The sequence below is a fragment of the Fundulus heteroclitus genome, unplaced genomic scaffold, assembly GCF_011125445.2.
Source record: "Fundulus heteroclitus isolate FHET01 unplaced genomic scaffold, MU-UCD_Fhet_4.1 scaffold_52, whole genome shotgun sequence".
NCBI lineage: Eukaryota > Metazoa > Chordata > Actinopteri > Cyprinodontiformes > Fundulidae > Fundulus > Fundulus heteroclitus.
The window spans coordinates 2,070,909-2,098,118 of record NW_023396945.1 but is presented as its reverse complement, the minus strand read 5'-3'; the positions used below and the strand labels follow the sequence as shown (position 1 = coordinate 2,098,118).

General features: G+C 41.7%; 2 long non-coding RNA genes across 3 annotated transcripts in view; one reads left to right on the top strand and one right to left on the bottom strand.

Moving 5' to 3' along the window:
- LOC110366445 overlaps positions 1-27,210 on the bottom strand; it is a 65,272-nt gene that overhangs the window by 11,968 nt on the left and 26,094 nt on the right. Inside the window, exons 3-4 of one of the 2 annotated variants that reach the window (XR_004929695.1) lie at positions 9,359-9,434; positions 5,627-5,837 (exon numbers count right to left, since the gene is read on the bottom strand). This is a non-coding gene — a long non-coding RNA (uncharacterized LOC110366445). The remainder of the gene's footprint in view (positions 1-5,626; positions 5,838-9,358; positions 9,435-27,210) is intronic. The other variant, XR_002426680.2, reaches the window with a different exon arrangement.
- Positions 12,289-18,100, top strand: LOC110366446. The gene is made up of 2 exons (XR_002426682.2): positions 12,289-12,638; positions 16,252-18,100. It is a non-coding gene; the product is annotated as an uncharacterized LOC110366446 (long non-coding RNA).

Sequence of the window (27,210 nt, the reverse complement as noted above, 5' to 3'; positions counted from 1 at the left end):
TCCATCTAGGACATCTCCCATAGAGAGTGATTTCTTCAACCAATGTTATTGTCCAGCCAATCAGGACGCAGGGCTGGAGTTTCATAGATGTGACGTAGTGGAGAAGCGACCGTGAAACTGTTTTGATTCAGATAGCAATGGTGGCTCGCATCGAGGAAGCAAGCGTTAGCATTGATGCTGCTATTTCTTCCGTGTTGTCCAATCTACCTAATATTGTTTCATTAAAAGAACATCAGAGAACGGCTCTGAAGGCTTTTGTTGGTGGAAACAATGTTTTCGCCCTTCTCCCGACCGGATTTGGCAAGTTTTGTTTTTTCCTGCGTCGCTCTCATCAGCGTCACGGGTTAGCTTCGGTGTGAGTGGTTGAAATAGCACGTCGATAAAGATGACAGACAGGTGGCTTATCCAATCATATGCAAGGATTTTTGATAAGGCCCAGCCTTCAATAAAGGCAATTCCTATGGAGAGGTCCCAGATGGATGTAAGTGGAGCTAGGCGGAGTGAAATTCATGTGGCTAGGGTCAAGTTAATGATAACGTGCCTTAGCGTAACACAGCAAAATCCCTTTTATTTCCCCACGTTGAGACCAGCGTAACACTTTTTCAATTCACCAGCATGCTTGAGAAGCTAGGATCAGAAAATGTTAGAGAAAAATGCTGTGATGCTTTTATGCATCTTGTAATTATTTTATTTCATATTAATATCAGAGCTACCGCTTCCTGCAGCACATTTTTCCTCTATTATGAGTTTAGATTGGTATTGGCCACGATGAGGTGCTTCTCTAACCCAAACAACACAGTACTATATCAAATTCATGTGACATTACGGTCCTTACACTGTCGCTTGTGGCAGCACCGAATATCACTCGTTTGTAAATCATTAGCGCCATAGGCTAAATCCCTATCCTACAACCTACCAGAAGGAGAGAAAAATTAAATAAGAGTTGCCAAAAGAGTTGTTAAAACATGAGGGATGAGCAGAAACATGATCAGCACACTAATGCGCTAGAGAGCCTCCAGCAGGAGCGGAGGGCCTGCGAGGTCCTCTTCTTCATGGCCTGTTTACTAATAAGCTCACCCCGCAGCTTGGCCTGGCCGTGGGACCTCATTAGCCGAACATGCAACATGCTGCACCCTCTCAGCTGGCCCATGCACCACTATCGGTGCCGTATGCTCACCCGACACCAACACACCAGCCCCAGCCGTGGCCTTGGCCTTGCTCAGAATCACCCACTCGCTGGATAACGTGCACGCACGCTGGCACTCCGCATCGCTGAGAGCCTGCGGTGTCACGTGCGTGGGCGAAGCGGAGCATCTGCGTGTACTTGTGAGCATAATAACCGCCTTATTGCACATACAGCACACTATGACCCGGTTCGCACATCGGGCCACGTACAGGCTGCACTGCATTAAAAGTGCGAGGCGGCTCATGGCAATCTCGTGCATAAGAACCAACGCAGCCATGTGGAGGTGGAGCGTCATGAAGAACAGCGGAGCTGGTTAGTCATACATCTGACACGGAAAGGGGCATGATGGAAGGACAAAGAGAGACACGAGCGCTGTCCTCCAGCAGACCAAGGAGGATTCTTCTAATTATTTTTTGGCGGCTGCTGAAGGGTGATAATTCCATGCAAGGACGCTAATCTCTGCACGGGACACAGCCAGGGACTCGCCCTTTATATTTTGTCCCTAACATTTGTAATTACAGGCGCCGGCTTGGATCGGTGCCAGCACATGTCCGTGTGCTCGCGAGTAACCCGGCTCCTTCAGCCCATGGAGGGGCAGATTCACGTCCGACCTGTGCACTCGCCGCGTGAGTGTGGGTGTGCTGTTTGGATGTGCATGCATGTTGGTGACTCACGGAGCCTGGGTGAGCGTGAGCAGAGGGAACAATCTGCTGTATTTTGGTTTGGATCATATGGTACTGTACAAGAGAACGATTGACAGCCCCCTTGCTAATGGATGCATACCCCCCCATGTTGCATTTTTATGGCATTTTTTGTGACCGTCAAACATAGAGTAGTGCACAATTGTCTTGCTGTGTCTCTGCTCTGTCTTCTGTAACCCCCAGTCGGTCGAGGCAGATGACCGTTCATACTGAGCCCGGTTCTGCCGGAGGTTTTCCTTCCCGTTAATGGGGAGTTTTTCTTCCCACTGTCGCTTCATGCTTGCTCAGTATGAGGGATTGCAGCAAAGCCATGTACAATGCAGATGACTCTCCCTGTAGCTCTACACTTCCCCAGGAGTGAATGCTGCTTGTCGGGACTTTGATGCAATCAACTGGTTTCCTTATATAGGACATTTTTGACCAATCTGTATAATCTGACCCAATCTGTATAACATGATTGAACTTGATTTTGTAAATTGCCTTCAGATGACATGTTTCATGATTTGGCGCTTCAATAAATAAAATTGAATTGAATTGAAAATACCAGTTCTTTTCTTGCTATGTTTGCTTAGCATTTCCTAGTAGCTCTAATGCTCCAAGGAATACGTGCGCTCAGACGTTTCTTTTTGTCATGAGGGTGGAAACCTTTTTTAAATCTGTTTTTGAAAAAACATTCATAAAATTATCTTACAACATATTGTTTTTTTTTCTTTGTTGTAAAATCTGCAATCGGATATAAAACTGTGGTTCATTGATTTACCCACAAATCTAAGGAACAAATTGGGAAGCTCTGACTTTTTTCAAAGATCATGCAGGTTTAGTTGCCCCAGACAAATTGCTTTTAATGTGAATGATGGCGTGAGTGGCTGCACGGTGGTCTGTTTACAGCAACCTTCTGCCCACGTCTTCAGTCATTTTCAGCCTCTGACAGGTTTTTATCCGTTTCTTTGCACTAACTACTAGCCATGTTATTGTCAGCTTTTTACCCATTCTCTATTAAAGTAACCCATCCCCACATCATGATGCCACCCCCACTGCGTTTCACAGTGTAGATGATGTGTTTAGGGTGATGTGTCGTGTTAGTTTTTATTCCATACTTTGGGAAGACATGCCTGCCCATCTTACAGCACAAATATTACTAATTAGCCAGGCAAACAAAGAGCTTTGATAGCATTTAGTAATGAAAATAACACATTTTTAAAACCCAACGTTACTTTAAAACAATGGAAAAAGACTATGATTGTCCATAAAGTAAAACTGTGGTTGAACAAATTAAGTTAGGAGGAACAATCGAAAACAACTCGAGTTCCTAAAAGCCTACACAGGGTGCAGGGACAAAATGACGTCATTCTGTTCTTGCAACTTGTTCTTGATGCACATTCTGGGTGGAACTGTTTTCATCTGTCATTTAGAAATAGGAAGATGGTACGCTTACGTTTGTGGGACCTATGAAGACTTCCCAAGAGCTCTTGTTAAGTTTGAAATGTCCTGGTCAGAAAGAACTTTGTTCTTGTTCTTGCAGCCTGAGGCAAAACAACAAATGTCTCTGTTCTTTCTCTCCATTTCCCTGTAGTCTGTGGAGTATATAGTGGCCTTAAGCAGGCTAGCGACTTAAAGCTTTGATCCCTAAGGAGGTGAGACGGGCATAGGGAGCAACGAGGTGAGAGGCGGAAAAGGACCTGAGGAAGTAGGTCATACTATTTTTAAGTTATTTTATTTATTTTAAAATGTAAATAATTTAATTGCAATAAAATTTGAAACTGTGAAAGATCTACATGTCCTTCAGTTCTTCCTTAACAGGACCCCTACTCTGAAATAAAACATACTGTATAGCTCATTAAAAAAAAATCGAAGACTTATGTCTTTTTCATGTAATCGGGCAAAATCAGTTGTATCTAAACTAAGTAATTTCAAAGAAATTATTGTTGTAATTTGAGTCTTTTTGTAAGCCATGTAACTTGTTTTAATCTCAGGTTTTGTTCAGGTGTAATCCTGGTGTAGCCTTAGTGTGCACGTGTGATGTTGCTCACAGAGGTCCAGTCAATGCTCCCACAACGTTGGTCTCGATCCCCACTTATGGAGTTATTGCTTGTGGCAAACTGCAGATGAGACTTCTTAAGGCTTGTTTCCAACTATGGCTGCTCTTATACAGATGTGAAATCACCCACAGGTTGACTCTTTACAATTACATGTTGTTGTTGGTTGGACTGCCTTTTCTTTAGGACTATCTGAGTGATTGGGGTCGAACACAAATGCAGGCCATATACCAGCATATATCATTTGTCTTCCCCTTCTATATTCTGTGAAGTGAAATCAATTTTGAAAATAGCGAGAGCTTGAAATGCTTTTACAAGGCATTTAAAAAAATGGGATATTGAGCCATATCAGGATTTCCCCCACTGTATTATTTGCCGCCCCTCCCCCTGCCAGGCTAAGCGTAATTTGTTTATTGTAAAAAAGTTTTTTTATACACCAGTAACAGTGATACCAAAGATGGTTGTCAAAATAATTGGTGCCTTGATTTTTGAGAGCAACATAAAATGGACAGTAAAGCTCCTGTATCTGCAACAGAGTAGTAGTAAACCTACTGGACAACATTAGCTAACGCTAGCAGTTATTAGCTTGATGGACACAGGCAGTCCAATGACTGGGTATTGTTGGCCTGACCTCCTTTGAGCTGCGCAGTGCTGCACCACAGAACGCTCTGTATTTATCAGTGAAAAATTACTCTAAAAATGAGTTGCAATAGGAGAGCCAAAATTAGTGCATTTTTCCAACCATAGCCAAGATCATTTAGGGCTTTGGTGAACAGTAAACGAGTGACGGAGTGAACTGGGGGCAGGGTTAAATGTATTTTGATGGCTGAGGAGTTACAGGCGAGCCTTTTTCATCGCTTCCAATCCTACCTTCATGTGGAAATATGTTGCTGATTTTGCAATTTTTCTCCCTCTAACTAAATTGCCTTGGCAACAACGGGGGCCAAGAAAGCGGGGAAATATACGAGCACTGGAAGAGAAAGAAGTTGAGCGGGTGCAGCTCAGTTTTTATCTGGAATATCACTTTTCCTGGCAGGTATATAAAGCAAGTATCTGTCCAGGTGACAAGCGCTGCTGAGAGGCTCTGACGAGTGACGTCACAGATCACGTGCGCCTGAATACAAGCAATCATCACAAGGGCAGAGAGAAGATTTATTCTGAAGTTCCAAAACTTGCTTTATTAAATGGGTACCATAATCAGCCAAGGAAAAATAAACTTGAAAGGGGGGGGATAACAACAAAAAAGCCTTGACCTCACTAAAGTTAAGGAGGCCATGATGTAAAGCAGCCGTTTGAAAGTCACACAGGTCTTGTTTCAGAGCGCATGGGGGGAAAAGAGGGATAGGTATGGGGAAGGAAAATCCACATCATCTGTCACCCTGAAACTCTCCCCCGGTCCAATATTATGTCATTATGACCGCGCGGACCGTCTCTGTGGAGTTACTGCGGTTTTCAGGATAAATTACATGTGACACTCCCAGCTGACATTCTGATTAACACGAGGGGAATAAAATAGCCAATCCCCAGCAGCCACTGGAGCTAATGGCTTCCATGTATGGTTAAAAAAAAAAAAGGAGAGACTCACCGAGGTTTGTGAAAAAGTTAAACTAACGGCAAAAATCCCCGTTTCTCTCCGAATTATTTTAGCAACGGTGCATAAAAGCGATGTAAAAAATCAAATGTGTGTTCATTTATCGGCGTACTGAGCTCTCGGCCTCGTTGTGCTGCTTTTTTCTCCCGTCCATTCAGACCGGCCTGGCCTACATTAGGAAGGATCCCATGCGAGTGTGCGCCGCAGCCTTTAGTGGCCACTGTAGATCTACTCATCTGCTGTTCCCACATTCCCAGAGCAGGAGGGAAAGCAGGGAGAGGGAGCCTGGCTAGTCTCCACCATGTAGTCCTGATCTGAGAGGACTGGAGCGAAAGACATTCAAACTTTAGTTTTTACAGCGGGTTCAACAATCTCTAATGAAAAGAAAAAAGAAAACGCCTTACAGCACATGCAGCAGCAGTCTATGGATTGAAATAGAAAGGTAGCAGAAAGGTTTGCAGAATGGAGTGGCCTTTTTCTGGTTTTAGGCCTCTAAATCCAACTCTGTTTTTACCTTTTTTCTTTTTTTTTTGTTGCTCCCTCAAACGATTCTTCTGTCTGATCTCAGCTCTGAAACTGAATCCAAATGTTACATTCGGACCTTTTAGATATACATTTTACACCACTTAATCAACTGCATCTAAATATTACCCCTTTTATATAGATTTATATATTAATATTCTTTGTTTGCAGCAATGGTTTATCATTAAAAAGTCCAAAATCTATGCTGAATGTACAATGAATGTGATCGAAATTCCAAATCCAATCAGAAAACTCGTGAATAACTTCTATGACAGACAATCTCTTAGTCAAAGTGAACTGAAGGTTCCTCGGTTGTAAAAATAACAGAAGCTTATTAACGTGTCAAAATCCACACATTTAAGGAAAGTGTTGATTGGGCCCTCTGTTCACAACTCCACTCTGGATTTAATGTTACTCAGGAACAAAGTGAATGCATTGCAGTCACCTCATAAAAGGAACAAAAAATGCACAAGACATTATGCCCCTTTATCGGTTAAAGCAACAGAGCAATGGTGGCTTATTGCTTTTTTAAGGCACTGATTTGCATACATTGAAAGAAGTACCTAGACACAAACCATTTACACCACGTGACCATTTGAAAACACACAAAGACAAGCCTGTAATTGTTTAGAAATTAAACTTGTATTTTATTTTAATTCCTTAGGCCATTTTTCCTTTCTCTTAATTTCAGGAACTTGCTATCTGAAATTAACATTATTGTCTAATCAAGTAATTCTGCTGTGAGACTGTCTGGAGGTAGTAGCTTTTGTCTTCCCAGCAACAAGCCTACTCACACACACACACACACACACACACACACACACACACACACACACACACACACACACACACACACACACACACACACACACACACACACACACACACTCTAACTCTGAAGGAATTTTTTCTTTTTTTTTTTTCCTATCTCATTATCATTTTCATCCTAATTTAGGCACCGAGATATTCTGACCCACAAAGATGTGGGTCAGAATAGAAAAATGTATTTATAAATGTTTTTTTTACAATGTAAAAAATATTTTACAGGTTGAGAAGAAATTTCTCTTAATAGATAGATGCGAGTGAATAAAAATATGTTGCAGATACGTAATTTTACATAAAGTGTAATGTAGATTTTCGGCATCTTTTTTCATTTTTAAATAAAGTCAAAAGGCAAAAAAAAATGTTTTCAATCTTTTTGTTCCGTCATGTTTTTCAATTCAATTCAATTCAATTTTATTTATATAGCGCCAAATCATGAAACATGTCATCTCAAGGCACTTTACAAAGTTTTTATTATTGTTATGGTTGGATAGATTTTTTTTTGGATGTCTGATGTTTCTTTTCAACTTATTATCGCGTAAGGGAAACACTCCTTTAGAAACACTACTCCATTTCAAGTTCAAGGTTAAAGTCAACTTCAAGTTCAATTTCAACAGTTAAATAACCCTGACTGTACTCTCTGTTTTTGCAGTGTGTATGTTATGTATTACACAAAATTATGTATCGTAACCTTCCAAAAAAAAGGAAGAAAAAAAAAGAAAACTAAAAAAAATCCGTTGCGATTTGTGTAAAGCATTCTACCGATTAAAAGAACAAAACAAAAACTAAAATGGCCGACTTGTGAAGTCTGGGGTCACACCCTGAAAGGGTGCAAACAGAAGCAGATATGAAAAAAAATGCCTGTTTGCCCTAAAAGAAACAATAACTTTAAACTGCCATTAATACAACTATTTAATCAAGGAAAAATACTCCCTGTTGAATATAAGATGTCTGTAAATGTGTGTTAACGAGGGTGCCGTGGGCGTGTATTCTTAACTGTGATTAATCCAAAGTTAGCTTTTGTGCACAAAAATGCATCAATGCTGGCTGTAGCAGGCGGTCCTCATACTCAGGTAGATTCTGACAAAGAGCGAACACCGAAACGCCTCAGCACCCTGCCATCTGCCTCTCTACATGTAACCCTCGTCTGGAATCCTGCCATCCGCTGCCAAAAAAGGCCAGAGGGGTGGAGTGCCGTGATACTCTGCAAGCCTAAGATATCTGCCCACAGCTACTTCAGCAGTGCTAACACTGAGATGCAGTTAATGCAATCACATGTGGATGTAGGAAAAGCTTTGGTCGCCCCAAAAAGCTCTGAGTGACGTCAGTCCAGGTTTGTCCTTCAAAAATGCCCTCTTCTGCATCAACCCTGATGAGCAGCAGGGTAACTTGGGAGTTCATTAAAAGGATCAGCGTGCAGGAATGGACAAATATAAAGGATTCACATGAATTGAAGAGTTGCAGGAATAATAAAAATAATAATAATAATATATCTGGGTACAAGTACATCCATCAGACAATCTACAAGTCAGGCTTGCTGATGATTACCTCCTCCACTACAATCTAGATTTAAGTAAATTAAATTTTTTTTGATAAAATGCAACACAAATATAAATCAAATCAAAATTAGCACATATACACTGTAAAAAAATATTTGTAAAATCATCTTTCAAATTAATTATTTATTTCCAGTGCCTTTCAGATCCTCAAGGTTCTTCTTTGTTAATAAATTACATATTTTATTAAATGGAGCAATACTTTATCAGTTACAACAAGATTGTGCTAATTCTGATAAATAAATGTATTCTTTCATTCAGATACCCATCAACCCAAACCCCCTACCTATCCCCCCCACCCCACCCCCAAACACACACACACACACACATCCATGGAAATCTGGTGTTTATGTGAGCAATATAAAAATATTTTCTACACAGAGCATAATATTGCGGGGAGCAAATTTTAGTAAATATTTTCACGGAAATTTCGCTCCAAAGCGCTACAAACTAACCAAACACCTCAGTACATTATGTACTATTCTTCCAACTGTACACTGCATCCTCGAACCGCATCACTGAAGTGAAATTCCTCCACAACTATAACCCTTGACTTTTATTTATTTTTTTACCAATTCCTATGAAAGTTTGTCCAAGTGCTACTGCTTACTTTTGTTTGTGCAATGCTAAATTCTAAGCAATTTTCCTCAAATTATAAACACGATTATTTCAGAACAAAAATAAATAAATAAAAAAAATTGCAGCGAAAATGTTACAAATATTGACGGATAAAGGTGTTTTACATGCAGTATTTGCAGCTTTGTGTGTTTTTAAGAAGCGTTTTATTCTGAAATGGATTCGCGAGTGTTAGGAAAGTTTCAGCTGGTGTAAAAAGCAGCTAAAGTTGACTTCTCCATGGGCTTGACTGCAATATAATTACACATTTGGGTGTCAAAACTACTAAAAAACATGCGCATAAAAAAAAATAAAAATAAAATACTCACAGATTCTCGAAAGCAAGGAAGTAAACGTGTTCTCGGGATGAATCGCGGCAGCTCTCCTCCTCGTAGATCCATGCATCTGTTAAGAAGAGGAGAAAGCTATGAGCTCCCCTTCATTCCCTTTTGAGGTACCCCGTGATTTCTCTCCCAGACTGTCCCGTTTGCAGTTGAGCCTTAGCCTTCAGTCCTGGCTGCAGCTCTCGGGCTCAGTCACCACCTACGGGGGGGCTCGCTGCCTCATTCGGCCACGGTCTCGGGGCCCCCCTGAGCTCTGAGCTGGCAACGGCTAGCCCATCTCCAGCAAGGTCCAGGCCGCGCGAGGCCTGAGACAATGAGAGGCCATGTGGCGGTCTGCAAGGCTCCCGCTAAACTTGTCTGCTGGTTAACAAGTCTTTCAATGAGGAATGTTAGCAAACAGGCATACGGCATGTCTGATGCATGCAAATAGCACAGGAGGCTCGGTCCCAGCCTCGGCCGGGCGCATGAATAATTCAGCTTTCTATATGCTGCGCTCCCTTCATCACGCCCTCCTGCGCCCCGAATCAGATGCCTTCACTTTGAATAAAAGTGTCAACGCGTTTGCTTTGCTGCTAAAAAAAAGGTTAGTCTTAACACAGTCCACAATCATGGAATAACGGCACAGATTGTGCATGCAAACGGGCGCAGCATGCAAGGCGACGTATATTCTGCTGCCATACATTTTCCAACTCAGGACCTTTTCCTCTGTTACTGAGTTTAATTTTTCTTTTGTTTGGAGTTGGCACCTGTCCCAGAAAAGGCTCAGCTCTCCACTCATTCCCTTCAGCCAGTGCGAAGCAGAGAGGGCGAGTGGGAGACACGGGGAGACGGAGAGCGGCAAGACACGGGAAGGAAACGAGGGGGAAAACGGAGCGAACGCAAACACCGTACGGAAGTTCACGGGGTCAGAACATTTGTAGACACTTCTTTACAAACACAAACGTGCAAACCATCTTTAGACACACAGGCCGCATTCTCTTCTCGCCATCCAAAGTGGCCATCTAGACCACAAGCCTACCGCAAACAGGTTACCCGAATTGGTGCCCTGGCTCTCCCATCCAGCAGAAAAACACATTTCATTTCCACAAAACAAAAAAAGAACAAACAAAAAAAGTAAAAAATCCATCCAATAGAAAACAGAGGAAGCAAATAAATACGGTACGCGAAACTCATAAGCGGAAGGGGGGAAAAAAATCATATTTTGTTTGTTTTCTATTTTTTTTTTTTTAAAAAGGAAAAAATGACATAACAAATGACGAAAAAATCCAAAGAGATGCAAAACTCTATGCGGCAAAAGGCAGAAAAAGGGCCTCTGATATATCAACTTGTTGCCAGGTTTTGCAGAGCTGCTGCTGTGCAGCTAGTTGGAAGCAGAGGGTTAAAATCCAGCTAGTAGTGAGTGAAAAAGAAAAAAAGAAAAAGCAGTCCGTCTATGAAAGGGCGGGCTGTGGGGAGGCCCTGACTGTAGAAATAGCAGCAATTTTTTTGCCCCCCTCCCTCCTCTCTCTCTCTTTTTCCCCTCGCAGAGCTTCAGTCTCCCCCTTGCATGTGGCTGAAGCAAAAAGAGGGGAGCAAACAAAAACAGGGAAGAAGAAAGATGGGGGGTGAAAAAGAGAGAGAGAGAGCGAGAGAGAGAGAGAGAGAGGAGACAGCGAGCGCACAGTGAAGGGGGGGGGGGGCTCCACTGATGATGAAATAGAAGGCGCAGCGAAGCGCGCGAAGCCATCACTTTTTCATCACATGTCCAACACGGCAAGGAACTGTATTTGCACTGAGGAGGAGGAAGTAGGAAGCGAGGGGGGAGGGAGAATAAGAAGGGTTGAGAGATGTAGACGGAGAAGGAAAGAGAGAGAGAGAGAGAGAGAGAGAGGGAGAGGGAGGATCTGAATGTGGGAGGGGTAAAGGTGGAGAAGCGATTCTCCAGCAGTACGCAGGCGCAGAGCTCCCACTCCTGGGATACACTATACAGTACCTCCTCCTCACTGTATATCACCTAGTCAATGGAAAAGCATAGAAAATAAATAAACAGGCTAAAAAAAAAAAAAAGAAAAAAAAGAAAGGAAAAGACACGCAGCTGAAAGGATCCATGAAATATGCAACACTTCTGAGAGCTTACTGAATTATTAACCTCTTCTCTCGCTATAGCGGAATTCTTAGCGCTTTAAACGTGCTGATAGGAGGGCCTCACTCTTACTTTTCTCTTTTTTTCCCCCTTTTTTTTTTTTAACGACAAAAAAACAAACGCGAAGAAGACCGAACAGATTCCACGGAAAGAAAAAAAAAGAAAGAAAGAAAAAAAAAAAAGACGAGCGAGCATGGAGAGTGTTAATTTCAGGAACATGTGGTCAGGAACTCTTGCTCTGGATAGGAGCCCCCTCCTACTGGTAACCCCCCAACCCTTCCCCCCCCAACCCCATCCTCCACCCGCCCCACGCTCTGTCACAAAGCTGAACCCTCGCACCTATCCTGGCACACAGTCACAGCCTTGATGAGCATTATTATCTTCTTTTTTTTTTTTTCTTATTTATTTCTTGCCGAAGATTGTTCATGAAGAGAAACAGCTAACGCCTGCCTGCCCTTCCCCCCCCCCCCCAAGGCTTGAAAAGTTTAGAGAAATGAACTGAAGCGCCTCTGTCTTGAGAGAGCTGGTGATCTGTCCCCTTCTGAAATAGAGAACCGGTCCTACCGAAATGAATTTCATGCACTGATTTACATGAGGAGGAGGTGAGCCGCAGAAAAAGGGGGGCGGGGGGGGGGGGGAGCACAGGCTGCTTCCTCCATCTTAGACTGTATTGATTATCCCTCGCTCTCACACATGCTAGCCCTCCTGTCCCTCCCTCTTCTGCTGCTTGTTCTGCCACCTTCTCTCCTCTATCAGCTTTTTTTTTTTTTTTTTTTTTTGGGGGGGTCTTTTTCCATTTTGTGGCAGATTACTGTAACGCTATTGTACGACAACTTCCTGCCTCTTTTGGCTCCGCTTCTAAAAACACTGCGAAAGGGCCGAGCTCGTGGGCTCCAAACTTTTTCTCTCTTTTTTTTTTTTTTTTTTTTTTCCTCCCCTCTTCCCCTTCGGCCTCGAACCGGCGCAGCGTCTATTCGGAGAGAAAAAGGAGGAAAGGGGAGCCGTAAAACAGTCTGTTTCAGAGGAACTATTCCGATTTCGTTTCTGCTTTTCTAAAGTGCTGCCGGTTTAAAGAGGGCAAACGAGGACTGCATGCCTAGCAAGAGACAATGAGAGGAAAAAAAAAAGAGAGAGAGAGAGAAGGTGGGGGTTCAACTTTTTTTCTTACTCTTTAAGCTATGAAAACTTTCTGTCGGTGCTGAAGGCTGCCGAGCTGTTTAGTGGGTAGATTTTTCAGACACTGGCTTCTGCCGTGTGCGGCGGGGCTGCTGCTCTCCATGCACACCCACCGCTCGGGGTTTGCTCCGGTTCTTTCTCTGCAGAAATCACAACACCTCCCCTTGCCTTTACCTTTGCTCCGTCGGTTGCAGCAAAATAAGAGGCAAACGATTGCGTCGTGTTTATTAAATATATAATTTTTAGTAAAACCTTACGAAGACAACGTTGCAGTTTACTTTGTTTTCTTCACATCCACTTGATACGAGCTCGGTTTGGGACTTCTACGCTGGCACGAGCTACGCGCTGCTTTTAGAAAGGAGCCCGGTTACACGTCACATCTCACCATGCGTTTTAGCCAATTGAAAAACCCATGACTTCATTATGGCCTCCATGTATGAAGCTGTCATGTGTGCATATGTTGTGCAACTCAAACTGAGAAGGAAGAAAAAAAAAATTAAAATCAAAAATTAAAGAGGGATGATGAAAGAGAATATGCCTGAAACTCAGGGATGAAATGATGGCCCTTTAAAGAGGAAAACTTTTTTGCTAAAAGAGGGGAAACTTGGTTGCGCAGGCTGCACTTTGCAGCAGCATAAAGTTCATCTGAGGATACAGTTTTCGGGTTTTGGTCCGTTGCCAGCTCCCACCATGGTGCTGCTTTATGTCGCTCCTCTGATGCTCATCCAAGTTATTTATTATCCCTGATTTAGACATTGATAATTTATCATAATCCCAGAGAGGACAGGTTTTATGAGATGTATTACAACATAAGAGTCCAATAAATGCTTTTCCCCCCAACAACTTTACGCTTTCCTTTTTCTTCGCAAGTACAATTCTCAGACAAATCTAGCACACAAAAACACACAACGATGCAACCACTCCTCAACATAAAACCAATGATGGGAGCGGCTTTTTTACTCCAAAAACCCCCCTCACCAATCAGATTTACTGATTTACTGAGTGCAACATAACTTGAAATGGCAGACAAAACCACGTGATAAGCATTACATGAAAACCAATATAACTGGGCTGTTAAAATAATAAAAAAAAAAATACAATTTATCCAACAAGAAGATGTAATGTAATGATAAATAAATGTAATAATTCCTTTTAAAAAAAAATGAGAAAATAAATTAAGAATATTTTAGATGAAATCAAAAATATGGTAAATACTAAAAATTAAAAAAAGCATTTGAAATAATCAATTTTATTCAATTCTATATTTTTTGCGCGCATAAAAAAAAAATGCATTTGCGCTCCGGTTTTAACGAAGATCCAAAAGCCACTTGGAAGTCGGCGGCCGTGTGCCACGACTGAATCCACGTCTCCACGTGAGATGCGGATCATAAAAAGCACACACTTCTCCTAAACGACTCCCTCAAAAGGATAAAAGCTAACCACCAAGTATCCCTTTCGACACGAGGGTCCACAATATACTTTCAAGGAACAGGGGCACAGTGTGCGAGGTGGTCTTGGTTAAGCCCTGCACGTGTCTAAACAACTTCTCTATTGCACTTGAGACCTTTGGGGGCACTCCCCATCGAGCAGGGAACAAAGGCCGTGACCCCGGGGTCAAAAGTGTTACATGGGAGGCTAAGCGGGCCCATTCACTTCTCTGCTCCTGTTTGCTTTAAGAAGGTAAAGATTACGAACACATTAACTATTACCGATTAGGGGGGTGATCCCTCATGGGAGCTAGGTCCCAGGGCAGCACTTCACATCCTATTAACACAACCTGACCTTTGACCCCGCTTGTCACCCTTAGGCAGTCAACTGCGACCACCGCTTTCTGCTGCCTGTCTGACATCCAGGGACACAAATAGGGAAGAAGGAGAATCCCCCTGCAAGGTGCAAAACCTCCTAACGACGCCACAGGTTTCTGTGCACGCAGGAATGAAGGACCCGGTGCTATCGCTGCACTGCGTTTGCATTGGGAGGTGCACTCTAGTTCCAGCATGAAGGGCTTGAATCAGCAGACTGCGTATCTCTGCGCGCTTCCGTTCCGAGTAAATAGAAAGTCGGAGTCGGACGGGAGTCTAATCGAACAACTTCCACAAGTCCGCGGGAGGTAAAAAGGTTTCAGGCTCATGAAATGGTTGCATGTGCAGTAGAGCTCTCAAATACAAAATGGAGGACACGAGACATGCGCAGGAGGGATGTTCCAAATATATCATGAGATGATAATGGTATTGTAGTGCTCAATAAAAGGCATAAGGAGCAGCTCCTTCATAAACCAGCTTCCTGATTGCATCCAAACATTATTTTTGCATCAAGGGAACGGATAAGAGGAAGTTGCAGGGCTGATTTTATTTAACCCCGTGTGTCCAGACAGGACAGCTCTCCCCCTGCTAACACTGCAGTGAATTTATAAAATAGGTTCTGTTTTATTTCTTGAACTTTTGCTTTTGATTAGATCTTTTAGTGCTTGTTTTAGGGGAAAAAAAGCCTACTGATAGAGTTTCAGTGGAGAAAAGAATGTCGAGAGGATAGAGTCAATTTTAAAGCCAGTCTACCTATTCTATAATTTACAATTCGATATATACAAAAGGAGCAAAAAAAAGAAAGAAAGAAAAAATAGTCCAAAACAAATTACCCGTATTAGATTCTGTCAGTTGAATAATATATATATATATATATATATATATATATATATATATATATATATATATATATTCTCGTCTTGAGGATTTTCATTTATCTGAATAAAAAAATAAAGATGAAAGCTAACAAAGTTTCATTACAATATAAGAAATATAGAAAAATTCTAAATATTTTATTTTGTTTCAACATCATACACTTACCCATCCTTTATATTAATGTTACTGTAAGGTGTAAGAAGAAGGCCATTATGAAATGAAAATAATAATATTCACGGTGCTTATTATGTTTTAGAAAATAAGTAAAAGAGTTGCTCTTTTTTCATAAATAATGTTTTGAGGTTTTATATAAAATGCTTCATTTATAAAAAACCTTTATTTAATTCTTCCCTGCAAAAAAAATATGTGCATGTTTAAACGTCAACATTTCTGTATAATAATAAAAATATTTGAATGATTAATGACTGAAAACTATGCCCATCAAAGTGGTGAATCTTTTCAACTTTAAACAGCTGATATAATTTCGAAAGCCAGGAGTGTAACAAACGACTATTTCTACTTTTGAGAAGGACCTTTCAACTACAACATAAAAGCATGATTTGAATTTGATTTACACACTAATGTATGCTGATGACATAAACAGTCTTCTGCTTTGGACGGCATCATTTTAAAATGTGGATTTAACACGTAACCTCAGTGAGGATTGTAAGGATTTTAAAATTCTGATTCTTTAATCGAAGTTGACAAAAAAAAACAAAAAACTTTTGTCTAATGTTGAAATGCAGCAGAAGAAAGCATTCACTGGCACATGTGTTATATCACCCCTAGCTAGCTCCAACTTTAATTACTGGATAATTTGCAGATGAATTACTCTAAAACAAAAGGAAAAGAAGAGAGGAAAAGCAGAAACTAACTCACTTTGCTGTTTTTTTTCCTCCCAGGATTCCGAAAGAACACAAGGAGGAAAAGAGACACGGAGAGAAAAGGAGCAAGGGAGAACTCCTCCTGGGAACAGGCTGGAAATTATGGACCTATTCAATATGAGACCTCAGACTGGACAACCCATCCTGGGAGGGACGCGCCCTGACTGTAGCTAACAACTACTTCTGGCAGCCCCTCTCAGGAGTTGGCTATATTGTGCCGGATCGGGTCCGCTTTCATGTGACAGCGTCAAACTAATGCAACTTAGGCCACAGGTTCACATGGATATCAGCAATATCACATAAAAGCTGTTATAAGGACATGTTAAACACAAATTGAGGCATCCTTTGGGGGCAGCAATCTGTGACAGGGTGGCCGTTTAGCTTCTTTTTTAAGGCGTCAGAGCAAAGCATGAAAGAGAAGATTTTTTATTTTTTTTTTACACAACAGAAAACGAGAAAGTAAGGATCGTTTTTAAATCAAGAACATTAGGTTTTTGTGAAATTTTTTTATTTTTTTTAAATGTACCGTGCCTGGTCAAGGGCTATCACCAGTCTCCCAGGAAACAACTTTAAGTAAAATTACGATAGTTTCACTGCGTTGGATTTAAACACAGAGCCCAAACTGCTGGTAAATTAAGATATTTTCATGATTATAGTTTAAAGAACACTATCTGTTACATTTATTTAGCATTATTTTCAAAGTATTATCAAGACCCAAGCAAAATGACACTTTTACCACTCGATAAACTTAGTTTCCAAAGGCTTATAGTGCCGAATATTATACATTTTTTCTGTTCTGCACTGTTTAGTGTCACAAGCATAACAATCTGATTTTAGATGTTTTTTTTATTTAACCTTCATTTAACCAGGTGAGACGATCTAGATCTAGAACTAGTTCTCATTTTCAATGTCGACCTGGGCGAAAGGCAGCAGCAAAAGCCAACGTCTGAAGCTGTAGCTTTAAAACTAAATAGGAGGGAGCTTGGTTTTCACACCCTGACTGTCCATGTTTTTTTTTTTTTTTAACGGCTAGAAATATTTGCAAAACAGACAATTTTCTCTTCCTGGTACTTATATATCCTGGTACTTATATACGTTCTTGCCTTCTTTCAGCTGCGTGACTGGCAGCGTACAGCAACAGGTGGGGGCAGGGACATTGTTCCAGAAGTATATGCTCCGTACAAACGTTGAGCTGATTTTTCTGGCATCTCAGTAAAAAGGACTTTAAACCGCAGGAACGGTAGGACCGATTTAAAACCTCGGTCCTGGTGGGTGCCGGTAACAGAACCAGGCCTGTGGTAGAAACAGGCTGCTTTCCCAAAACCTGAATTATCTGATGTCCTTTTATGATGATGAACCTTAAGTCTCAATGTTTCATAAACACTTTGATGTCGGAAGTAAACCGAATGCTATCAGTGCTTGGTGCATATAGCATGTATTTTGCACTTTTTAAATTTTATTTATGTCTGTGTTCATCCTGTTCCATTCAGCCGGAGTAAATTCTGGTCAACCCCAGGACTTCCTCTGCATGTCTTTAAATCACAGGAACATTGTGACGGAAAATTTTACCGCCTTTGAGCGGTAATTTTTAAAACTTTGATGCACTTCAATTCCAGTAACTGACCATGACCTTAAGTGTGACCTTACGTGTCATGCAACTCATAGTGTCCGGGATTTCTAAGTCTTCGGATTGATTTTTTTTTTTTTTTTTAAAACAGGATTTTGACAAAAATAGCATTGTTTCAGAGATAGGTTTAAACTGTAAAAATATTAGGTACTACTGAAATTAAAACTGGTATGCAGAGACAGCTAATAAAAAGCTCTTTCACGCGTTTGTTTTTAACGTTTGATAAATGTTTTATCACCAGAAGGAGACAGAATGTGTTTTTCCTCATTTCCCTCAATTGCAAAAGGAAAATAAAAACTTTTTTATGAGTAAATTATCCAAGGCTCTAGAAAAAAAGAATTGTCAATTTTTTATTGGCATATAATACCTATTCATAAAAAAAAAAATGTTTTTTAAGTCCTCTTAACTCACAGGATTGGGACTCTACATACCTGGACTCAGTCTTTCCCCCCAGGGCCAGCTAAACAACCTTGGCCATTTTGTTTTATTCTCCCTCATCACTGAGCCAGGAGCCCTGGCATTTTATGGGCCACGTCAGAAAGCATGAAACGTCTGCACCGCAGGGCTGCGAGATATCCAACAGCAGAGCCAAACGAACTCAGCGGATCTCACTGCCTCAACAAGCACTTCATCGGTTCATGTTTTGTTATCTCACGCACTTGGAACCGGCATCCCAGCTCGGCCCAGAACGTCCAAAATGTGCAGCTAATGCACTTTATCCTTTTATAAACACTCTTGCTCTTGCTCCCGGTGCTTTCTCCAGTGCAGAGCAGCAGAGGAGCCAGAACCCGAATCCCTTCATGGCTACTTCTTTAGTGGGACTACATTAATAATAAGTCGTTACCTCAACCAAAAGCAACTAAAGATATCCAAAATGTGTTTAGAAACTTCTGCAATGCAAAAAAAAAAAAAAAAAAAAAAACACATCTGCATTAGGGTCCTTTGGAGGAGCTGACTCCGATTTGAAAGTGTCGTTGCATAAAAAGCACTGATTAGGGTGAATTCAACCTGGGCTGCCAGACTCCGACTGATGGGTGTGATGTTATTTGCCGAAGGATATTTATCTACAGTACGTGGGAGAAGAGCAGCGCTTTGCCGGACAGCTGCAAAAACAGAGGCTGTACTCCAAGAGCAATTTCAGTAGCTCCTTCACGTTCTGCAAAAAAATGAAATCTTCAGATTAAAGTGTTTTTGCTGTTAAGGCATGTTTGATGATGGAGTTTTAGACGGACCATTACTTTACGCTTTTTAATTTAATAAATTAATGTTTTACTCTGTGTTGTTAGCATTTTAGAGTGGGCCTCCAATAACATACATTTACATATTCTAAAGATTGCAAGAGTGCAAAGATAAGCAAAAGTATATAGATTAATTTCTGCCATTTTTACACCTTAACTGGTCTCGTCTGACGAAGGAAAGATTGCTTGCGTTGCTTTTTGCAACCTCGTAAAAACTTGAATTCTGTGCATATTGTGCACTAGGCAGCAGCCTGCACGTGTTTCTCACAGTTTCATAACTTTTTTTTGTATCGGAAACACAAAAGCTACATTTATCCCGAGTGCTGCCAAAATAACATATTCACCATTAAGGTCATTATGATGCTATTTGTAAAATGTATTCATTATTTTAACTTTGGTGGCTTTTTAAAGAAAATACATAAATAAAAATAAAACCTGCTAAATTTAGTACTAGTTTTCAATTCCTTCTTTCTTTCTTTTTTAATTCATTTGTATTTTGTTCCAGTTATTTGCTGATTTAAAAAAAATGAAATGGAAAGAACTCAATGTTGAAACATGCATCTATGGAAAACATTTATTATACAGAACATTATCCCCTGTTCTGCTTTTATAGAGCAACACAGGCCGGTTAATCCGTCATTCTGTCGGCTGGGGTCACTTAACAGACCTAATTACAAACAATTTGTAGTTTCCCAACTTTAGCTTTAAAAAAGGATTATCCTACTAAGAGTGATGGGAGACGCTCCTTAACATTACACACCATCAAAATACACTTTATAGTTGCCCCAACAGTCGATCGCTGTTGTTATAAGACTCTGTGAGAAGCAATACTGTGGTTTAACTGTGTGATGGCAACTACAAACAATTACAATTACACATACAAATAAAAAAACTGGAAAATGATCTACTGGCTTATGTTTGAAACAGAAAAGCAACAATTATTCCACCTAAAGCAAAAATAAAATACAAATCTGTTATTACACTTATGCTATCAGATATTTATAACCAAATATTAAAACATTCTCCACAACAAACAGTAAAAACACGACAAAAAATATTCTTCTAAGCTTTTTAAATATAGTCACCAAATTTAGTGGTTAGCAACGTTCCCCCTAATTTTTCATGTGTCTGTGAGCAACATCACACGTGCACACTGAGGCTACAGTAGTATGCCTGTCCAAAACCTGAGATTATAAAAAGCTACATGGCTTACTAAAAGACTCAAATTACAGCAATAATTTCCTTCACCTAGTTTAGATACAATTGATTTAACCTGATTACATGAAAAAGACAAAAATCTTGGATTTTTTTTAAGAGCTGTACAGTATGTTTTATTTCAGAGTAAGAGTCCTGCAAAGGAAGAACTGAGAGACGTACATCCATCTTTCAGTTTTCAAATTTTATCGCAATTAAATTATTGACATTTTCTGCAGTGAGATTTAGCACAAGCATGTGGTACTGTGCATCCTCCTTTCTGTTCTGTCAGTCTGCTAGGGGGCAGCTGTGGCTACAATGTAGCTCACCACCATCAGGGTGTGAATAGCTGAATAACTGACCAGCTTTGGGATCGTCAGACTTTATAAAACGCTGAGCAAGACATCTGTGGTCCTCAGGCATGCGCACATAAAGAAACGTACAAACAAAGCAGCTTTTAGAAAAAAATTAAAAATAAATTTTCTGTGCAGCATAGATTTGCTGTGGGGGGTGAATCCAGATGCAGTGCGCGATTGCACATGTGAGCAGCTTCGAGGGAACAGTGGTTATGAGGCATCTATTGAGAAGCCTTTTAAACACTTTGCCAAACTGATCAAATTGAGATCTCCAGCTATTTCTGTCTTCAAAGCTATCGATATCAGCTAATAATTAGCCAGGCGATTTGCTCAGGTATCTGCTACGTGCAGCTTGTTATTTTAAAACATTGTTACCATGATAAAATACAGGTAGTGCTTCTATAGTTTTTCAGATTGTGATTTTAGGATAGAGCTAAATTTGCCGCTATTTTAAAGTGGAGCAAGGTGTAATAGCCCTCTGTCAGCCATCTTTCCCAGCAGTGTGCAGCATTAGGTGGGGGGAGGGTAGCGCTATTTTTCGTTACGCTTCACACAGCGGGAAGCGATTCTACTCAGTCGGGCACTTTAAGATGACTTCAAACTCTCCTGGGTTGTATGCTGGGATATTTTAATACTGGTGAAACAATAACTGTTTGGGATATCAGCCCAGCAGATTGTTTCCCCCAAATCCGATTCTTCTGATATGACGAAAAAGTATTAAATCTGAGGGGATGCAAATTATACCACGTCAGCTTATGGCAACTTGTTTTCCAGAGTGTGAAATCAGGACAATCCAATGTAGGCGTGTACTTTTGCAAACTAATATCTAATAATCTTTCAGAAGCCTTCTTTCAACAGTTTTGTCTGTCATCCATACAAATTGTAATCAGTCATAACCAGTCTAGAGGGGTGGGGACATGACTCACTTATTAACCTTTGAAATAAGATCCCCTAAAGACAATTGTGAAACCAAATTGCCAGGTAGCAGAACCTCAACAAACAGCACAAGCATACCGATTCATTGGCCCTCAACCAAGACACCGTCAATATGAAAATGACGGAGGAGGACGCACCAAGCAGCACTTACAGCGAGAAACACCAATATCTGTCACTGTCCACAAAAGCACGGTCCAATAACTTGATCTATCAGCTATTTTCTGGAGAATATTTAAAACGTGGGGTACATTCTTTTTATCAGCAACATCAAGAAAGAAATGTAAACACAATATATTCTAATAGTATAAAGAGATATACTGAAGTTAGCATCTGATTCTAAGCTTCTGATTCGGCGCTGAGCCCTTTCAGAGCCCCCACATCATCAGTCACCACATCAACCAACTTCAGCTCATAAAGAAAACACAACATGCATTAAGGAAATGTTACAAAGCACATACGCATCCATAAACACTTTGCAGAATGTTACCAAGAAACTATAAAGAGACAACATATGTGAATTTAAACATTTAGGCTTTTTTTTCCAAGCTGAACCTGCATCTTCTGATTGGGGGCCATCAGGAGTAAGGTTCAAGTTTTGGCAAATTTGATTGATAGCAAAGGGTGATTGAGACAAAAACAGGTTAAAAGTTTGTACGGCTCACTCTACAGGGGGGGCTGAAATCCTAATCAAATTCGCAATGCAAGCGTATTTTCAATATACCAAATATGAAGGTATGAATGCGGGTACCATGGAGTAGACAAATGCTTTATATTTCCCAAACTGTTATGTCCACATCCCCCAAGACTCACATATTTGGTTTGGGTGCATACATTTAGAGTCAATTGCTATCTGTGTTTAATCCAGGGTACATAACATTTAATTTTTTTGAAAAAAAATCTGTGTATTTCATGTTTGTTATGAGTTTAAGTGAAACTCCCCAGATGATGAGTAATATTCTCTGGTCTGCTTAGCTCCACCATCACCATCATCATCATCTACCTAGAAGTGTTAAATGCATGTTGGAAACTGCAGCATGGCGACCCCTGACCTTTCACACCGGCTCAGTGAGGCAGCGGGTCAGGAAGAGGACATGGACTTGGAGGGGGAAGTCAATCTTATCCTTCCGATCCACCACAGGCCCGCGTGCAGCGACAGCAAGATGAGCTGGACGGCTTTCCAAAATCCACACTCGTTTTGGCTGGGAGCAAGGCACCGGGGCCCGGGTGTGTTTCAAAGGAAATGCTGAGGAAAGCGATTTCGCAGCAGCACCCCTGCACTTGACAGTGTTTGCTTGCCTGCTGCTGTGTCTTTGCGCCGTCCCAACCCAACTCAATATCCCTACGCACCAATATCTGTCATCTGTCGGGGCCAAAATGGCTCACAGCCCACTTGTTTCCCCCGACGGTGGAGAATTCTACCCCGTCTCAACTTATTATAGCTCTCACATGCACTGACAATATTTTATCATCATCCCCACGCCACACAAGTATATGCGGCTCAGCAGAGCTGCATGGGACTGATGGTTTAAAAGGCAGGAGGGGAAAGGCAGAGCCTTCGTTCTTGGACTGCTTTCGTTTAAGAGTCGGTGCCTACGTGGTGGGGAGGCGACAACCTGCCACCAATCACTAATGCCCCCTTAAATGCCACAGACTGGAAGAGAAACAACAAAAAATGGGAGTGCATTCATTTTTCAGCATGCCAGATGCTATAATGCACCGATGCCTCGCAGTGAGGGCACAGAAGGAGCCCGAGAGAGAGAGAGAGAGAGAGAGAGAGAGAGAGAGAGAGAGAGAGAGAGAGAGAGAGAGAGAGAGAGGGCCTACAATGAAGAGGAAATGAAAAAGAGAACGGGGGATTTTGTGGCAGTGATGGAAGCAGCCACATCTGATGCTTGTCTCTGTTCCATAAAGTTCAACGTCAATCCGTGCAACTCTGCAGACAAAAAAAAAAAAAAAACTGGCAGGGTGTGGGTCAGGGGGAAAGGGCTAAGTCTAGTGTTGGGGGTGGGGTTGGACTGTTGGAGAGAGTGGTCTTTTTTTCCAGCAGGGTGAAAGGCGGATGGTCATGTGTGCAGAGCTCATGACAAAAGGCCCTTTTATGTGCAGCGTATGCAGATAGAGGAGGCTCCTTTGTGCACAGATGGAGAGCCCATGCCTGGGTCTGCCTGCGGTGCAGAGAGAAGGGAGGGCGGAGAGGATAGAGGAGTGTTAGTGAAGGGAGGAGAGGGGAGGGAGGAGTATCTCTGGCACTGAGTGCCATCACTGTGTCTGGTGGGGGATGGGGCACGGAAAAGGAGAACCAAGCCGCCCTGGTCCTACCAGGTTCAGCTGGGAGGAGGGGCTTCAAACCCTGCTAAGGGGATACAGAAATGTGCAACCCGATAGCGAAATTACACAGAGTCCTCTAACAAGTGGCTTGGGGGTCACCGGTGTTTGATTTTGGTGGATTTGAAAACATGGTTTGTCAAGGCAGTGTTAAAGACTTTAGGCAAGTTTGAGACAGCTCCACATATGAGTTAGGTAAAGGTTGCAGGTCTAAAACAGCTTTGGTCAATTTATAACACAGGAAACCAGTTAAATGATGAGGATAAGTATCACCAAAACACGGCTAGATCACGGCCGACCAGAAGGGCACATCCAGCAGCTCTCATAGATGAACACCCCTCTGTTAAACATGAAATGCCTTTGTAAAGGTAAAAAGAATTATGACACTTTCCACATATGTGGCATAAATCCTGCACAATTGGAGTGAAAAACAATATAAAAAGCTAAGATTATATTATTCAATAAATGGGTATGCCCTTAAGCTAAGGTACCATTTGACCTCCTGTAATGATTTGTGTTTAGGATCACATAATTCACCTGTACATAAAGAGCTGGTTTAAAAAGGTGTATTGAAGCAAAGGTGGGCTGCTGGCTCATGCATTGGGAACACTGAAGGAAAGTTACAGGTTTGTGGCTGTTAAACAATCAGTGGGGAATGACGTGAACTGAAAGTGAGCCAATAACCGTTCTTGAATCCGGAAGTTGGCGCTGAATCCAAGCAGTGTCCAAGATAGCTTCTTATAAGCTGAAGTTTTATCCCACACACTGCTTAATGCTAAGAGAATGGTCCGGAGAGTGTCCTTGGTCATACACGAGGATTTGGAGGCAGGCAGAAGTAACAGAGGGGCAATCCTAAGGTCTTTATCCAGACCGGTCCAGGGTCTTGTTCCACAAACACAGAGAGGCAGAGGTAACAGAGAGGGCTAGGCCCAGAGGCTGAGTCAGGTAGGACATTTTTTTGAAAGCTTGGTCAGCTGCCACAGTCCAGGAGAACTTTTGTTTTGTTGGAGATGAGAGAATGGAGTGGTGTAGTGATTTGACTGTAATTCCTGATGATGGTAGAAGCTGGCGAAACGAAGAAGCCTCTGGAGTTGCATGCGATCAGGAATGGGCCTGTCTTGAACGGCAGAAACTTTCACTGCATCCGTGGTGACCCTATCAGGAGCAATGATGAACCCAAGGAAGGAGGTGGAGGATTGATAGAATTTGCACTTCTCCACTTTCACAAAGAGGTTATTTTGCAAAAGGTGGAGAAGTACAGAGTGGACATGTTGCTGATGGGATCTGAGGTCTTTAGAAAAGATGAGGATGTGGTCAAGGTAAACGCATTGTCCAATAATGATGCATCATTAACAAGAGCCTGAAAAACTGCTGGAGCATTGGTAAGCTCAAACAGCATTACCAAATAATCATAGTGACCAGTAGGGGTGTTGAAAGCAGCTTTCTATTCACCTCTCTCTTGGATCCGAACCAGATGGTAGGCATTTCTGAGATCCAACTTGGTGAAGATACGAGCCCCCAAGATGAGATCAAAAGCGGTGTCCGTTAGCTGCAACAGGTAATGATTCTTAACTGTAATGGCATTAAGATCCTCAATAATCAATGCGTGGACAATGGGAACCATCTTTCTTGCCCACAAAGAACAATCCAGTGCCTGCAGGAGAGGAAGGACGTATCATACCTGCTCATAATGACTCATCAACGTACTTTTCCACAGCCTTCATCTCAGAAGCTGCCAATGGATACAGATGCCTCGTAAGGGGAGAAGCACCAGGAAGTCAGTCAATAGCACAACCATAAGGACAATGCGGTGTTAAGGAAGTGGCCTTATGTTTGTTAAACACCCTTTCAGATCTCGATACACATCAGGAACCTTAAAAAGACCTGAGTATGTCTCCCCCATACTGACCTCCGATACAGACTTGCATTCTGCCTCATTTAAACAGGTAGCCAAACAATCTATAGACCATCCAAGGATTTCTCTCATTCTCCAGTCAATGTGAGGGTTGTGCTTTATCTAGCCAGGTGGCCCCTAAGACAACAGGAAGATCTGGGTAAATGAATGGTTAAGGACATGACCATCTAGAGCTAGAACCTTCTGATTAGTGTTGGCTGGAATCAGTTGAATGCCTTGTATACGGGTAAAAGACTCATTGATAAACACTGTATCAGCACCAGAGTCTATAAACACTGAAATGGGAGAACAACGTTCCTTAATGTGGATCGTAGCCGGCTGAGTAGAATCATTGGAGGAGGACAGGTGACAACACTGGCTCAGTAGTAGCCTCCTGGTTACTACTGAGCCCGGATCTTTTAACGGACAACTGGCAATGAAATGTCCTTTACCTGCACAATAAATACTTTTACAGCATTCACGCTCCTCTGAGAAAACCGGCTATGGCCCAACTGCAGAGATTCCTCTGAGGAATTATTCTCCACTGGTTCCTTGTTGCTGGAAAAAGGAAATGGAGTGTATACAGAAATTCTGGGTAAGTGTAATCTTTCAGGCCTGAAACTTCTCTCTCTGCGCCTCTTGGGCAGCCAAAGATCCACCTTGGTAGCTAGCTATTCCAAACCTTTAAGTGAGACTGGTAAATCACAAGTAGCCAATTGATCCTCCAAGGATTCCTCATCCAATCCTTGCATAAAAGCATCCATTATAGCCTCCTCATTCCATTTACTATATACAACAATCCTATGAAAATCCACAGTGTATCTTGTAACAGGCCTGCCTCGCTGGCAGATAGATAGGGGAACTCTGGCAGCTTCTGTATCAGGAAGAATAGGATCAAACACTCGAATAAGCTCTTTAGAGAATGCTTGGTAGGAATTAACAGTGGTGGGAGTCATGTTGCCACCCAGCGGTTCCCCAAGATTTGGCTTTAACAGACAGTAGGGAGATAACAAATGCCACCTTGGAACGTTTTGAAGGAAAGGAGGATGGTTGAGGTTCAAAGTGGATCTCGCATTGGGTAAGAAATGAGTGACACTGATCAGAATCACCTTTAAAGATCTCTGGAGGAATCAATCTGGGTTCATGTGTAGACGTAGGAAAAGAAGCAGCAGCACAGGCGCAGGTAACCAGGGGGTAATTGCTAGAGCAGCACAGGGAGTCAGGAGTGACGTAAACAGTCAGCAGCAGAGACACAGAATCACAGCAAAAGCTGTGAACATTATACTTCATTGCAGTTTTCAGTCTTCTTGGCACCTGGCATCAATTACAGTGAATCTGAATAACCTGAAATTAAGCACTGCTTCCCCAAAAAGGACTTTCCTGAACTGTTTGCGTCCTTTAGCAGAA